At 36.4% G+C, this 17,425-nt stretch overlaps 1 protein-coding gene across 10 annotated transcripts in view; it reads left to right on the top strand.

Annotated features, from left to right (window-relative positions):
- The window catches only part of AGPAT4 (1-acylglycerol-3-phosphate O-acyltransferase 4), a 1,398,816-nt gene that overhangs the window by 239,002 nt on the left and 1,142,389 nt on the right, over positions 1 to 17,425 (top strand). The window lies entirely within an intron of this gene.

Genomic DNA, 17,425 nt, shown 5'->3' with positions numbered 1-17,425 from the left:
AAGACTGACGCACAGCAAAAGTCCACCTTTGTATTCAATTTCTCCAAGCTTTAGTAACATTTTCCCTAGAATGGGCCACTGAAACATTAGAGAGAGAGCAGTGTGTGTTTTCTCTTCTGTCCCTAATGCTTTCAGGGCACTGCACGGCTCCAGATACCATCAAAGGGCTATATCTTTTTCATCTGGGTGTTTCATTCACAACAGTGATTTCTGTAGGAGAAGGGGAGAATTGGGTAGGCGATTGATGAGCAGTGCCGTCACCTAGAAGTGGAGACCTGTAATTTGTTGAGGACGCCAGCAAATAGGACTCAATATGGATTGAAGTCATTCTTTGAGAAAGTATAAGAAACGAGTTGCTTTCTGTGGATGGTTCAGGTGATGCTGAAGAACCCTGCAGACACACTTTCCCCCTTTCTTAGCCAGCACAGATGAATTGCGCTTCTGTTTACAGCTGTGCGGGCGCTGTTGTGTTTCTACTCAGAGTCCCTACTTTATGGACATCCTGTCACTGTCTCTTCTTGGTGATGATGTTTACTGCTTTGCGAAATGCTTTCGAGTCTGGGCGTACAAAAGAAGCTATAGAAATGTAAATCATTCCCTCCTTCTCCAGCACCCCTCCTGTGATGGCAGGAGGCACGTGCTCACTGTGCACAAACTGCTGTGCTTTGCTTTTAGGCAATTTGTTTTTATAAGGGAAGTGCCCGTGCTAAAAAGGGTTTTGATTTTTTTTTTATTTCAGTCAACTGAAAAGCTTTTTTACTGTACCTGCCAAACTCTAAATCCAAGAATGTTTCCTTCATAAATTATTTTAAAACAGCTTCTTGAACCACAGTATTTTATGTTACCAGAAGTTTTGAAGTTTCAGGTTCTAAAGCGTCTCATCTCTACCATTGGAGCTGATAGGTTACACTAATTGCTACAGACAATTGATTTTTATAGATAGATAGATAGATATGGATAAGATATAGATATAAATGTAGATATATAGATAGATTGATTAAGATTCTTTATTTTGACAAACACTTCCAATGTTCTGGGCTTCTCAGGGGATCCCAAAGAAAGGCAAAACTCATCCCTACTCTTGTAGAGACTGCTGTTTACTTACAGCCTCTAAAATCAACAGAAATATTAGGTTGAACCATATAGGTTAAAACTATCAGCAATTTCATGTAGCTCAACCAAATAGCTATAACATAAGGATGTCAAACATGATAACTGCCATATGAAAACTGAAATATAAGTATTAGGAAATTTTAAAGGTGGAGAAAACACATCTGAGTGAAAGTCACCAAGAAAGACTTCATGGATGAATTGAAACTCGAGTAGGGTTCTGGACGTGGAGAATGAGCATAGGGTGTGCTTGGGAACAAGCATAGGTTCCTATTCTTTTAGAACCTAGAGGAGATGCTGAAGATGGGGTAAGAAGGGAGTTGGGAGCTGTATTTTACAGAGCTTTGACCGATGTGACATTGAGGTTTCATGTATGGAGATCTAGAGCAAAATAGGGTGCCCTGGAGAGAAATAGGAGTCTGGAGATCCAGTTTGATCATGGGCAGGATGAGGAGTTGTATCCATGACAAGAGTTAATGCCAGTGGGAGATGCTGGCAGGCAGCTGAACTTAGGTGTGGAGCTTAGGGCTTGCTTTATATCTGAGGACTACTTACATGGAGGTAAATATTGCGGTTACTGGAGCAGATTCAGTTGCCAAGGTACAGAGGACAGCGGCGCAGGAAATGTGTTAGGTAGCAGGGGAGGAGCCAGTAAAAGAGGCATCATCCATCCACTGACACTTATGAAGATACTTTGGAAAATAAAATTACTGGTAAAGAATATATGTGCTGGGCTTCCCTGGTGGCGCAGTGGTTGGGAGTCCGCCTGCCGATGCAGGGGACGCGAGTTCGTGCCCCGGTCCGGGAAGATCCCACATGCCGCGGAGCGGCTGGGCCCGTGAGCCATGGCCGCTGAGCCTGCACGTCCGGAGCCTGTGCTCCGTAACGGGAGAGGCCACAGCGGTGAGAGGCCCGCGTACCACAAAAAAAAAAAAAAAAAAAAAAAAAGAATATATGTGTTGTGAAAAGATGGAGGATGTTGAAGAAAAGAGCCTTTGGACTTGGTGACTGTGGTGGTGAATTAGGGACCTTCAGAACTCCAGGCCAAGACTGTAGTTGGAAAAAGCCAGATTTCAGGGGTTCAGTATGAATCATGGGACTATGTAATGAGCACAGCCCAGCTGGTCATTGAGGGGAAGGAGAGACAGAAGGAGTTCCTGGAGGAGCAGCAGGTCCTGCACTGTGTTGTACATTTCCTAGCCCTTGACTGTGTGCATGGCTGACTTTTATACAGTTGTAATCAGTGTGAGAATGCAATTTTATATTCTGAATTCTTTCACTTAATATTATATCATAGGCATTTTCCATGTTGTTGTATAATCTTCATTTCTAAGTATCTAGATAATTCTCTGTAATAAGAGTGTTTATATTATATTTAGGGAGTATCTAGTTTTTAATATTACAAATTAAGGCAAAACAATTTTTTAAAAGGTATCTTATATACTTAGAGAATATGGCCTCTCTGTGTTTCAGTTTGCTTATTTGTAAAATGGGAATAATAATAATACCCATCTCATTGGGATTTTGTGAGGACTAAGTTAATTTATGTAAAACCCTTAGAACAGAGTACAACATATAGTAAACACTATCTAAATGTGAGCATTTATTAGCATCATCACTATCATGATTGTCATCATTATTATTAGGCAGTTACTTCAGGGTCTAAGTGATCACCTTAAATAACATGACAAGTTTCCATTATGAATTATGATGAGTGTATCTGCAATAATTTAAACAGTTAAAGCAATGATAATAGGATGCATATTTTACTGGGGCAGTAAAGTGTGTGTGTGTGTGTGTGTGTGTAATATTTATACATTTTAACTAAAAAGAACTTTGTGGAGTTTATAAATAAATGTTTGAACCTTATATATACAGGTTTTACTTAAGAATAGTACAATTTGAATTTAGTAAGCTTAAAAAAACTTTACTGTTCCTCTAGTATTTAGTAAAAATAGACGCCTATGGCGGTACTGTTCAGCAAAGTTTCATCATGGTATTATTGCTTTTAAGATATATTTTTATAAAGTAGATATCTGCCACACACTCACTATATCTGTTAGAAGCGAATTGGAAAGAGCTATACATTTTTTCCTACTTCATAAGCAATGTTTCTGTGCATATTATCATTTTCCTTATACTTACAAGTATGCAATATAAAATATTAGTCTTTGACATATTATTCACAGTGAATTGATATTTTTTCTTTGTAAAGAGTTATTGTCAGCTCTTGCAACAGAGTATTCAGGGCCTATTCAAATGATGGGTCACCCTTTCTCCTATCCTTCATTTCTGACACACTGCATATCAAGAATGCCTGAAATCACCTCTACATAGTTTTCAATTTATTATTCAAATTTATACAAGGAAAATAAGGTTCTAATGTAGTTGTATATACTAAAACTGATGAACTTTGAAATTAGACTAACTTAAAATTACAGGGACTTGAGAATTTATGTAAGATTTTGTTTGAGCAGAATTCACTGTATTCACATGAGTTGTATAATTATTAATATTATTAATATCAGTATAGGTTATTAGCCTGTGTATTAGTCAGAGTTCTCCAGAGAAACAGAACCAATAGATATATAGAAAGATAATGAAAAATTGGTCACATATTATGGAGGCTGACAAGTCCTAAGATCTGCAGTCAACAAGCTTAGTTTCAGTCTGAGTCTGAAGGCTTGTAAACTGGAAGAAGTGACGGTGTCCTTTCAGTCTGAAGGCTGGTAAGCTTGAGACCCAGGAAGAGCTGATGCTTTAGCTCAAGTCCAAGGCTGCAAAAAAACCCAGTGTACCAGCTAGATGGCTGTTGGGCAGGAGGAATTCTCTCTTACTCATGGGAGGGTCAACCTTTTTGTTCAGGGCTTAAACTGACTGGATGGGGCCCACTTATCTGGGGGAGAAGAGGTATCTGATTTACTCAATCTACTGATTCCAATAATAATCTCATCTGGGCAAACCCTCACAGACACACCTAGACTAATATCTGACCAAATGTCTGGGCACTCCATGGCCCAGTCAAGTTGACACATAAAATTCACCATCACAATCAGGATATGAGAAACCTCATTATATTTAATTAGTGTTAGAGGAAAGTTATTCTATTTTATTATCTTTGTAATAATGAATTAGACTTACAAGGTAGAAAATAAAATGTTTGTTTTACATAGAAATGTTTGCTTTATAAAAGGATTCATTCAGGTGGATGGTCAAAAATTCCTTTCATTAAATATTCAATTTTATGATCTTTAAAATGTATATACACATTTGGAGACCATCTTTTCATGAAATAGGTCATTTTGCAATAAGTATTAAAGGACATCAGTTTATTACCCCTGTTAATCTTTGTGGTATAACAGTATCTGAGCTTGGAAGACCAGAGACATAAAGACTTTAATAGCTTAGGTTGTAAATACTAAAGAAAAATGAGTGACCCTAAAAGCCAAATTATTTAATTGGCTATGTTTTTAGTGATATACATTTCAAAATTTGAGAGTAGTGAAAACCAGCTTTCACTGATAAAGTAAACTATGTCCAATGACTAACAAATTCAAGTTTTGGAAATCTGTAAGAATATTTACCTATTTCAAAAAAATATTATATATTGTTTTGCTCATATCTCTAATTAACCTGCTAAGTTTTGAAACTTTAAAAACTTCACAAGGGTGTTATGAATACCCTGAATGTTCCTTGAACTTCCTCTAAGATAAGTAAGTATTGCTTAACTAAATTTTTGAAAGTTGATATTTTCTTAATGTCTTTTAAATTTTTTCCAACATTATTATTTCCCTTTTAATATACTTAGGCTATATTTTTCTGATTATATAATTAATATATGTTTTTAAAATTCAGATGATAGGGAAAAGCATACCAGCAGACCCCTAACTCTACTCACATGTACATTTTTTAGATTTTTAAAATTTTTATCGGAGTACAGTTGATTTACAATGTTGTTAGTTTCAAGTGTACAGCAAAGTGAATCAGTTATACACACACATATATCCACACTTTTTTAGATTCTTTTCCCATATAGGCCATTACAGAGTATTGAGTAGAGTTCCACCATCAGGCCACTTCTGCCACAGTGCCAGTGGAGACTGTGTGTGGGGCTAGAAATCACTACCACACAGCAATAATGAGGAGTCCCTACTTCATGTCAGGTGTCAACAGATACCAAGTGGAGAACTTGGACTTCTGTTTCCACTGGCAGTAATAAGTGGTACCCCCCCTTTTGCAGCTGGAGTAGTGTCATAAAAAGCTAAAATAGAAAGTTTAAATAAAAGCCACAGTCTCATAATGTAATGAGAAAATGGCCAGATATCAAAAGAAAACCACCAAGGACCAGGAAGCTCTCAAATTGAATGAAAACAAACAATCAATAGTTGCTGATACTAAGATGACAGAGATGTTAGAATTATCTGACAGATATTTTAAGCAGGCATGATAAAATGCTTCAATGAACAGTTATAAACATGCTTGAAATATGAAAAAAAAGTCTGAGAAAGAAATAGAAGATATAAAGAAGAATCAAATGGAAACCATAGAACTGAAGAATATAGTAACAAATAGAAAGCTCACTGGGTGGGCTCAACAGCAGAATGGAGGAGGCAGAGGAAAATGTTAGTGAACTGGAAGATAGAACAATACAAATTGCACAATCTGAACAGAGAGAAAATAGACTAAAAAGAGAAAGAAAAAAAGAGCCTCAGAAACATATGGGTCTATAAAACTACACTTAAAATTGTGTCATCACGGTCCTGGAAGGAGAGGATAAAAGAAGGTAGGGAAAAGTGCTTAAAGAAATAATGGCTGAAAACTTGCCAAATTTTTTAAGAGACATAAACTTACAGATTAATGAAGCTGAGAGAATCCAAAATTGGATATATTCAAAGAAATCCACACATCATAATTAAACTTCTGAAAACTAAATACAAGGCAAAAGTCTTGAAAGCAGCTAGAGAAAATGTACAATTTACCCACAATGGAAAAAACAGTTTGAATGACAGTGGATTTCTCATAAGCAACTATGAAGGTCAAAAGGAAGTGGCACAATATTCTTCAAGTGCTGAAAAAAAAAAAACAAAAAAACCTTTAATCCAGAAACCTATACCCAGCAAAAATATCTTTAAGGAATAAAGGAGAAGTTAATATATTTTTGGATGAAGAAATACTAATAGAAATTGTCACCAGGAAAACTACCCTAAAAGAATGAATCAAAGAAGGAAGTTCTTTAATACAAAAGAAAACAATAGAAGAATGAACTGTGGAACATCAGGAAGGAAGAACACAGTAAGCAAAAGTATGGTTAAATACAATTGAGTTTCCTTCTCCTCTATAGTTTTCTAAATTATGTTTGAGGATTATAGAAAAAATTATAACAATGTCTTATGTGGTTCTAAATGTATTTAGAGGAACTATTTGAGACAAATATAAACAGAGAGATAAAGAGACATAAAGGGAGTAGGTTTCTATACTCTATCTGAACATATAAAATGACAACCCCAGCGAAGTGTGACAACTTATGAATGTATAAGCACTAGAGCAACCACTAAGATAGGTAAAAGATTAAAATATAAAATAGTGACAACACTAAATGCTGGTGAGGATGTGGAGAAACTGAGTCATTGATATATTGCTAGTGGGAATATAAAACTGTACAGCCACTCTGGAGGAAAATGTGATGGTTTCTTAAAAAGCTAAACTTGAATTTACCATACGACACAAAAACCAATACACGAATGTTTATAGCAGCTTCATTCATATTAGCAAAAAAATGAAAACAATACTGATGTCCTTCAACAGGTGAATGATTGCACAAACTGTGGTCCATCCGTACCACACTCAGTGATAAAAAAACCCAACAACTATTGATACACACAACATTTTGGATGGATCTCAAGAGAATTATCATTTTTTTATATTTAATTAATTAATTAATTTGGTTGCACAGGGTTTTAGTTGCAGCAGGCAGGCTTCTCATTTGTGGCTCACCAGCTCCTTAGTTGCGGTACGCAGGTTCCTTAGTTGCAGCATGCAAACTCTTAGTTGCGGCATGTGGTATCTAGTTCCCTGACCAGGGATCAAACCCGGGCCCCCTGCATTGGGACTGTGGGGTCTTAACCACTGCACTACCAGAGAAGTCCCTCAAGAGAATTATGCTGAGTGAAAAAAAGCCAATACCAAAAGGTCACATTCCAAATGATTCCATTACTAGAACATTTTTCACATGACAAAATTGTAGAAATGGAGGAGAGATGAATGGTTACTACAGGTTAAGGAGGGTGTGGGAGAAGAAAAGAGTGTGTGGCAGTAAAAAGGACAAGAGGAGGGACCCTTGTGGTGATGAATGTTCTGTATCTTGACTATACCAATGCTGATAGTATGATCGTGATGATTTATTATATTTTCGTAAGATGTTGTCATGGGGGAAACTGGGAAAAGAGTTCCTGGGATACCTCTGTGTTATTTCTGACAACAACATGTGCATCAACAAGCATCTCAAGATAAAGTTTAATTTTAAAAAACACAGAGAAAACATAAGTTTTACCCTCTTTTACAGAGGAATAGAAACTCTCTCATCCTATAGAAAATAAACAAGCTTGTTATTTGCATCTATTTTAACGGAACAGTATTTATTAATGTGATTTTCACCATAAGAAATTTAGAAAATAATTTAGCTGATTCACAGAGACAAAGATTAGTTCATAATGAGTCAACAAGTCAACAAAGCTTATAGAAGTATTAAGGCATTTTTTTTGAATTCTTAAACAGCCTCCTTAGCACCTTATGGGTCTGAATAGACATGATTAGTATTTATTTTCAAAGCCTTTACCAAATATTTCAAATAAAGAAAAATAAACAGTTCATAACAATTGTGTACTCTAATTGTACATTTTCCAAATTGATTTGAGAGTGATATACTATAGTTTTAGGCAAAAATGAGCACCTCATTTAACCGTTGTGGTTATAATGGTTAGAGAAAACATTCACGTAAATATTGCTCCCCTTTGATTGGTACCATACATTTATATAATAGAAGGAATTTAGGGATGAAATGGTTTCAGTTATAAAATAAATTTATTTAAATTCTTTTTACTTTCTCTCTTGAATATAAGACAAAAAGAGGCTAGGTTAGAACATAGAATGCAGTTCCATCATGATTGTTTGTTTGTATATAAAAGAGGAATTCTGCAGATGACGGTATAAATGGCTAATATGTTTTACTTAAAATTCTGTTTTTCTCTGATTGTAAGACAAAAGGAAGCCAGGTTAGACAGCATTATACTAAGAGCAGTCGTACCATGATTTCATTGTATCTAAGAGTACAGTTGTGTAAATAATACTCTCAAACACTTCAGGAAGAATACAAGAATTTTCCCCAAAGGGTTGACTTGCTAATGGGACTGACTGCTCGCCCCATTCATGTAGGTAAAATGTAGATATACACGTGAGTTCCTCCAAAGAAGTGGTATGTTATTGTGGCAGCTGGTAAGCACTGCAAAGTGTCAGGGTCTAGAATCAACTGATGGTAATCTATACAGAGCAAGTGCTCATTTCAGAAAGACCCTTATTTTGTCTGTTTGTGTCTGGCTGTTTATATGTGTCAGAAAGAATCTCTGAATTACTTACCTCTTTGCATAATTCAGAACGCTCAGAAATATTATTTTTCTGTTGAAAGGTAGTCTTGACTTTTGTGTGCCCCTGCAGACTCATGAAACATCTTTGAGGATTGCCATGAATAAACGCAGACTTGAAGAAAAAAAAAAGATTCTTTTAGCTTATAAGAGGCTGAGGATATACAGTGTGTGGATTTATTTAACAGGCTCATGTCTCACAGACAATTCCATTGCCCTTATTGTGCTCAAATTGCAAGGTAGAAAATCTGTGGGGGAGTGAAACTCTGGAACAAACCAATCCCCCAGATCTTAACCTAGGATACATTTTATTGGAGTATAAAAGGCAAAGCCTGTCTCATGGTTAGAGAAAACGTTCACCTGGAAACCTGACAAATGAAAGAGGAGCGATTCCACACTGTGAAATTTTGTTACTTGTCACTGAAGTCCTCATTTCAAATATTCTGTTCTGTTTTCTCTGTTTTTTGACTCAAACTCCATCATCTAGTTGACCTGACTTTGTTTAAGACTTTATTTAATATAGTCATTATCCTTTACAGAAAAATCCAAGACACAAGAATGTTTCTATACCATTCACCCTAAAGCTTCTACACCAAAAGATTGCTCACCCCAATTCTACCTTTTTCTTCTTCGGTATTACCAAGCCATTGTAACAAGCCTGAAATTATTGTCATAGTACAATGAAAAATTTTTTATGAAAGCACTCTTTAAAGCTTAGATACCAAACTCTGGAAAAGAAGAAGTAAAACTGTCACTGTTTGCAGATGACATGATACTATACATAGATAATCCTAAAGATGCCCCCAGAAAACTACTAGAGCTAATCAAGAATTTGGTAAAGTTGCAGGATACAAAATTAATGAACAGAAATTGCTTGCATTTCTATACACCAACAACAAAAGATCAGAAAGAGAAATTAAGGAACCAATCCCATTTACCATTGCAACAAAAAGAATTGAAAATGTAGGAATAAACCTACCTAAGGAGCATAAAAGACCTGTACTCAGAAAACTATAAGACACTGATGAAAGAAATCAAAGATGACACAAACAGATTGAGAGATATACCATGTTCTTGGATTGGAAGAACCAACATTGTGAAAATGACTATACTACCCAAAGCAATCTACAGCTTCAATGCAATCCCTACCAAACTACCAATGGCATTTTTCACAGAACTAGAATAAAAAATCTTAAAATTTTTATGGAGACACAAAAGACCCCAAATAGCCAAAGCAATCTTGAGGTAAAAAAACGGAGCTGGAGGAATCAAACTCCCTGACTTCAGACTATACTACAAAGCTACAGAAATCAAAACAATATGGTACTGGCACAAAAGCAGAAATACAGATCAATGGAGCAGGATAGAAAGCCCAGAGATAAACCCACACACCTATGGTCAAATACCTATGACAGAGGAGGCAAGGATATACAATGGAGAAAAGACAGTCTCTTCAATAAGTAGTGCTGGGAAAACTGGACAGCTACATGTAAAAGAATGAAATTTGAACATTCCCTAACACCATACACAAAAATAAACACAAAATGGATTAAAGACCTAAATGTAAGGCTAGACACTATAAAAATCTCAGAGGAAAACATAGGCAGAATATTCTTTGACATAAATCACAGCAAGATCTTTGTTGACCCACCTCCTAGAGTAATGGAAATAAAATCAAAAATAAACCAATGGGACCTAATGAAACTTAAAAGCAAACTATAAACAAGATGAAAAGACAACCCTCAGAATGGGAGAAAATATTTGCAAACAAACAGACAAAGGATTGATCTCCAAAATATATAAACAGTCATGCAGCTCAATATTAAAAAAAAAGACAACCCAGTTAAAAAATGGGCAGAAGACCTAAATAGACATTTCTCCAAAGAAGACATACAGATGGCCAAGAGGCACATGAATAGCTGCTCAACATCACTAATTATTAGAGAAATGCAAATCAAAACTACAATGAGGTATCACCTCACACTGGTTAGAATGGGCATCATCAGAAAATCTACAAACAACAAATGCTGGAGAGGGTGTGGAGAAACAGGAACCCTCTTGCACTGTTGGTGGCAATGTAAATTGATGCAGCCAGTATGGAGAACAGTATGGAAGATCCTTAAGAAACTAAAAATGAAATTACCATATGACTGAGCAATCCCACTCCTGGGTATATACCCAGAGAAAACCATAATTCAAAAAGACACATGCACCCCCATATTCACTGCAGCACTATTTACAATAGCCAGGTCATGGAAGCAAGTGAAATGCCCATCGACCGATGAATGTATAAAGAAGATATGGTACATATATACATTGGAATATTACTCAGCCTTAAAAAGGAATGAAATTGGGTCATTTGTAGAGACGTGGATGGACCTAGAGACTGTCAAACAGAGTGAAGTAAGTCAGAAAGAGAAAAACAAGTATCATATATTAACACATATATGTGGAACCTAGAAAAATGGTACAGATGAACCAGTTTGCAGGGAAGAAATAGAGACACAGATGTAGAGAAGAAACATGGACGCCAAGAGGGAAAAGCAGGGGGATGGGGTGGGATGAATTGGGAGATTGGGATTGACATATATACACTAATATGTATAAAATAAACAACTAATAACAACCTCCTGTATAAAAATAATAAATGAAATAAAATTTTAAAAAATAATAAAATTGAGTACCCTAAGGGGGAAAAAATAAGCTTTTTAAAATTTATTTCATTTTATTTTATTTTATATATCAATTCATTCATTAATTAATTTTAAACATCTTTATTGGAGTATAATTGCTTTCCAATGGTGTGTTAGTCTCTATGTTAAAACAAAGTGAATCCACTACACATATACATATATCCCTATATCTCCTCTCTCTTGTGTCTCCCTCCCACCCTCCCTATCCCACCACTCTAGGTGGTCACAAAGCACCAAGCTGATCTCCCTGTGCTAAGCGGTGCTTCCCACTAGCTATCTATTTTGATAGTATATATAAGTCCATGCACCTCTCTCCCTTCGTCCCAGCTTACCCTTCCCCCTCACCGTGTCCTCGAGTCCATTCTCCACATCTGCGTCTTTATTCCTGTCCTGCCCTTAGGTTCTTCATAACCATTTTTTTCCTTGAGATTCCATATATATGTGTTAGCATATGGTATTTGTTTTTCTCTTTCTGACTTACTTCACTCTATATGACAGACTCTAGGTCCATCCATCTCACTACAAATAACTCAATTTCATTTCTTTTTATGGCTGAGTAATATTCCATTGTATATATGTGCCACAGCTTCTTTATCCATTCATCGGTCGATGGACACTTAGGTTGCTTCCATGTCCTGGTATTGTAAATAGAGTTGCAGTGAATACTGTGGTACATAACTCTTTTTGAATTATGATTTTCTCAGGGTATATGCCCAGTAGTGGGATTGCTGGGTCGTATGGTAGTTCTAGTTCTGGTTTTTTAAGGAACCTCCATACTGTTCTCCATAGTGGTTGTATCAATTTACAGTCCCACCAGCAGTGCAAGAGGGTTCCCTTTTCTCCACACCCTCTCCAGCATTTATTGTTTGTAGATTTTTTGATGATGGCCATGCTGCCTGGTATGAGGTGATACCTCATTGTAGTTTTCATTTGTATTTCTCTAATGATTAGTGATATTGAGCATTCTTTCATGTGTTTGTTGTCAATCTGTATATCTTCTTTGGAGAAATGTCTGTTTAGAGCTTCTACCCATTTTTGGATTGGGTTGTTTGTTTTTTTGTTATTGAGCTGCATGAGGTGCTTGTAAATTTTGGAGATTAGTCCTTTATCAGGTGCTTCATTTGCAAATATTTTCTCCCATTTTGAGGGCTGTCTTTTGGTCTTGTTTATGGTTTCCTTTGCTGTGCAAAAGATTTTAAGTTTCTTTAGGTCCCATTTATTTGTTTTTTGTTTTTATTTCCATTTCTCTAGGAGGTGTATCAAAAAGGATCTTGCTGTGCTTTATGTCATAGAGTGTTCTGCCTATATTTTCCTCTAAGACTTTTATAGTGTCTGGCCTTACATTTAGGTCTTTAATGCATTTGAGTTTATTTTTGTGTATGGTGTGAGGGAGTGTTCTAATTTCATTCTTTTACATGTAGCTCTGCAGTTTTCCCAGCACCGCTTACTGAAGATGCTGTGTTTTCTCCATTGTATGTTCTTGCCTTCTTTATCAAAAATAAGGTGACCATATGTGCGTGGGTTTATCTATGGGCTCTCTATCATGTTCCATTGATCTATATTTCTGTTTTTGTGCCAGTAGCATATTGTCTTGATTACTGTAGCTTTGTAGTATAGTCTGAAGTCAGGGAGCCTGATTCCTCCAGTTCCATTTTTCTTTCTGAAGATTGCTTTGGCTATTCTGGGTCATTTCTGTTGACATACAAATTGTGAATTCTTTTGTTCTAGTTCTGTGAAAAATGCCAGTGATAGTTTGATAGGGATTGCAATGAATCTGTAGATTGCTTTGGGTAGTAGAGTCATTTTCACAATGTTTATTCTTCCATTCCAGGAACATGGTATATCTCTCCATCTGTTTGTATCATCTTTAATTTCTTTCATCAGTGTCTTATAGTTTTCTGTATACAGGTATTTGTCTCCTTAGGTAGGTTTGTTCCTACATATTTTATTCTTTTTGTTGCAGTGGTAAATGGGAGTGTTTCCTTAATTTCTCTTTCAGATTTTTCATCATCAGTGTATAGGAATGCAAGAGATTTCTGTGCATTAATTTTTTATCCTGCTACTTTATGAAATTCATTGATTAGCTCTAGTAGTTTTCTGGTAGAGTCTTTAGGATTCTCTATGTATAGTATCATGTCATCTGCAAACAGTGACAGCTTGACTTCTTATTTTTCTGACTTGGATTCCTTTTATTTCTTTCTCTTCTCTGATTGCTGTGGCAAAAACTTCGAAAACTATGTTGAATAATAGTGGTGAGTGTGGACAACCTTCTTTTGTTCCTGATCTGAGCAGAAATGGTTTCAGTTTTTCACCATTGAGAACGATATTGGCTGTCGGTTTGTCATATATGACCTTTATTATGTTAAGGTAAGTTCCCTCTATGCCTACTTTCTGGAGGATTTTTATCAAGAATGGGTGTTGAATTTTGTCAAAAGCTTTTTCTGCATCTATTGAGATGATCATATGGTTTTCCTCCTTCAATTTTTTAATATGGTATATCACATTATTTGATTTCCGTATATCGAAGAATCCTTGCCTTCCTGGGATAAACCCCACTTGATCATGGTGTATGATCCTTTTAATGTGCTGTTGGATTCTGTTTGCTAGTATTTTGTTGAGGATTTTTGCATCTATGTTCATCAGTGATAATGGCCTGTAGTTTTTTTTCTTTGTGACATCTTTTCTGGTTTTGGTATCAGGGTGACGGTGACCTCGTAGAATAAGTTTGGGAGTGTTCTTCCTTCTGCTATATTTTGGAAGAGTTTGAGAAGGATAGGTGTTAGCTCTTCTCTAAATGTTTGATAGAATTCACCTGAGAAGCCATGTGGTCCTGGGCTTTTGTTTGTTGGAAGATTTTTAATCACAGTCTCAATTTCAGTGCTTGTGATTGGTCTATTTATATTTTCTGTTTCTTCTGGTTCAGTCTTGAAAGGTTGTGCTTTTCTAAGAATTTGTCCATTTCTTCCAGGCTGTCCATTTTATTGGCATATAGTTGTAGTAATCTCTCACGATCCTTTGTATTTCTGCAGTGTCAGCTGTTACTTCTCCTTTTTCATTTCTAATTCTATTGATTTGAATCTTCTCCCTTTTTTCTTGATGAGTCTGCTTAATGGTTTATCAATTTCCTTTATTGTCTCAAAGAACCAGCTTTTAGTTTTATTGATTTTTGCTATTGTTTTCTTCATTTCTTTTTCATTTAGTTCTGATCTGAACTTTATGATTTCTTTCCTCCTGCTGACTCTAGGGTTTTTTTTGTTCTTTCTCTAATTGCTTTAGGTGTAAGGTTAGGTTGTTTATTGAGATGATTCTTGTTTCTTGAGGTAGGATTGTATTGCTGTAAACTTCCCTCTTAGAACTGTTTTTGCTGCATCCCGTAGGTTTTGGGTCGTCGTGTTTTCATTGTCATTTGTTTCTAGGTATTTTTTGATTTCCACTTTGATTTCTTGAGTGATCTCTTGGTTATTTAGTAATGTATTGTTTAGCCTCCATGTGTTTGTATTTTTTTACAGATTTTTTTCCTGTAATTGATATCTAGTCTCATAGCATTGTGGTCGGAAAAGATACTTGATATGATTTCAATTTTCTTAAATTTACCATGGCTTGATTTGTGACCCGAGATATGGTCTATCCTGGAGAATGTTCCATGAGCACTTGAGAAGAAAGTGTATTCTGTTGTTTTTCGATGGAATGTACTATAAATATCAATTATGTCCATCTTGTTTAATGTATCATTTAAAGCTTGTGTTTCCTTATTTTCATTTTGGCTGATCTGTCCATTGCTGAAAGTAGGGTGTTGAAGTCCCCTACTGTGCTTGTTTTACTGTCGATTTCCCCTTTTATTGCTGTTAGCATTTGCCTTATGTATTGAGGTGCTCCTCTGTTGGGTGCTGAAATATTTACAATTGTTATATCTTTTTCTCTGATTGATCCCTTGATCATTATGTAGTGTTATTCTTGTCTCTTGTAATAGTCTTTATTTTAAAGTCTATTTTGTCTGATATGAGAATTGCTACTCCAGCTTTCTTTTGATTTCCATTTGCATGGAATATATTCTTCCATCCCCTCACTTTCAGTCTGTATGTGTCCCTACGTCTGAAGTGGGTCTCTTGTAGATAGCATATATATGGATCTTGTTTTCGTATCCATTCAGCCAGTGTGTCTTTTGGTTGGAGCATTTAATCCATTTACAATTAAGGTAGTTATCGATATGTATGTTCCTATTGCCATTTTCTTAATTGATCTGTGTTTGTTATTTTAGTTCTTTTCCTTGTCTTAAGTTTCCTGCCTAGAGAAGTTCCTTTAGCATTTGTTGTGAAGCTGTTTTGGTGGTGCTGAATTGTCTTAGCTTTTGCTTGTCTGTAAATTTTTTAATTTCTCTGTCAAATCTGAATGAGATCCTTGCTGGGTAGAGTAATCTTGGTTGTAGGTTTTTTCCCTTTCATCACTTTAAATATGTCCTGTCACTCCCTTCAAGCTTTCAGAGTTTCTGCTGAAAGATCAGCTGGTAACCTTATGGCAATTTCCTTGTATGTTATTTGTTGCTTTTCCCTTGCTGTTTTTTGGGGTTTTTTTAAGTCTGTTTATTTTTTTCTTATTAGTCATCCATTTTATACACACCAGTGTATACATGTGAATCCCAATCTTCCAGTTCATCCCACCACCATCCCTTGCTGCTTTTAAAAATTTTTCTTTGTATTTACCTTAATAGCTTGATTATTATGTGTCTTGGTTTGTTTCTCCTTGGATTTATCCTGTATGGGACTCTCTGTGCTTCCTGGACTTGACTGACTATTTCATAGCTGATATTAGGGAAGTTTTCAACTATTATCTCCTGAAGTATTTTCTCAGTCCCTTTCTTTTTCTCTTCCTCTTCTGGGACCCCTATAATTCGAATGTTGGTGCATTTAATGTTGTCTCAGAGGTCTCTGAGACTGTCCTCAATTCTTTTCATTCTTTTTTCTTTATTCTGCTCTGCAGTAGTTATTTCCACTATTTTATCTTCAGCCAATGTGTCTTTTGGTTGGAGCATTTAATCCATTTACAATTAAGGTAGTTATTGATATGTATGTGCCTATTGCCATTTTCTTAATTGTTTTATCCGTTCTTCTGCCTCAGTTATTCTGCTATTTATTCATTCTAGAGTATTTTTAATTTCATTTATTGTGTTGTTCATCATTGTTTGTTTGCTCTTTAGTTCTTCTAGGTCCTTCTTAAACGTTTCTTGTATTTTCTCCATTCTGTTTCCAAGATTTTGGATCATTTTACTCTCATTACTCTGAATTCTTTTTCAAGTTGACTGCCTATTTCCTCTTCATTTTTTGGTCTCGTAGGTTTTTACCTTGCTCCTTCATCTGCTGTTTTTTTCTCTGTCTTCTCATTTTGCTTAACTTACTGTGTTTGGGGTCTTCTTCTCTCAGGCTTCAGATTCGTAGTTCCCAGTGTTTTTGTTGTCTGCCCCCAGTGACTAAGGTTCGTTCAGTTGTTTGTGTAGGCTTCCTGGTGGAGGGGATTACTAGCTGTGTTCTGGTGGATGAGGCTGGATGTTGTCTTTCTGGTGGGCAAGACCGTGTCTGGTGGTGTGTTTTGGGGTGTCTGTGACCTTATTATGATTTTAGGCAGCCTCTCTGTTAATTGGTGGGCTTGTGTTCTTGTCTTGCTAGTTGTTTGGCCTAGGGTGTCCTGCACTGTGCCTGCTGATCGTTGAGTGGAGCTGGGTCTTAGCATTGAGATGGAGAGCTCTGGGAGAGCTTCCACCCTTTGATATTACGTGGAGCTGGAAGGTCTCTGGTAGACCAATGTCCTGAACTCGGCCCTCCCACCTCAGAGGCACAGGCCTGACACCCAGCCGGAAAACCAAGACCCTGTCAGCCACACGGCTCTCTCTGGGCTTCTATTTCACCTGCAACAATGTGACTCTGGACGGTGTGGGCCACTTTTTTGCCAATTGGCCGAGGAGAAGTGTGACGGCCCCCAGCATCTCTTCAA

Source organism: Monodon monoceros, unplaced genomic scaffold (assembly GCF_005190385.1).
Source record: "Monodon monoceros isolate NGI ecotype Baffin Bay Population unplaced genomic scaffold, NGI_Narwhal_1 Super_Scaffold_15, whole genome shotgun sequence".
Classification (NCBI taxonomy): Eukaryota; Metazoa; Chordata; class Mammalia; order Artiodactyla; family Monodontidae; genus Monodon; species Monodon monoceros.
This window is presented reverse-complemented; position numbering and strand designations above follow the sequence as displayed.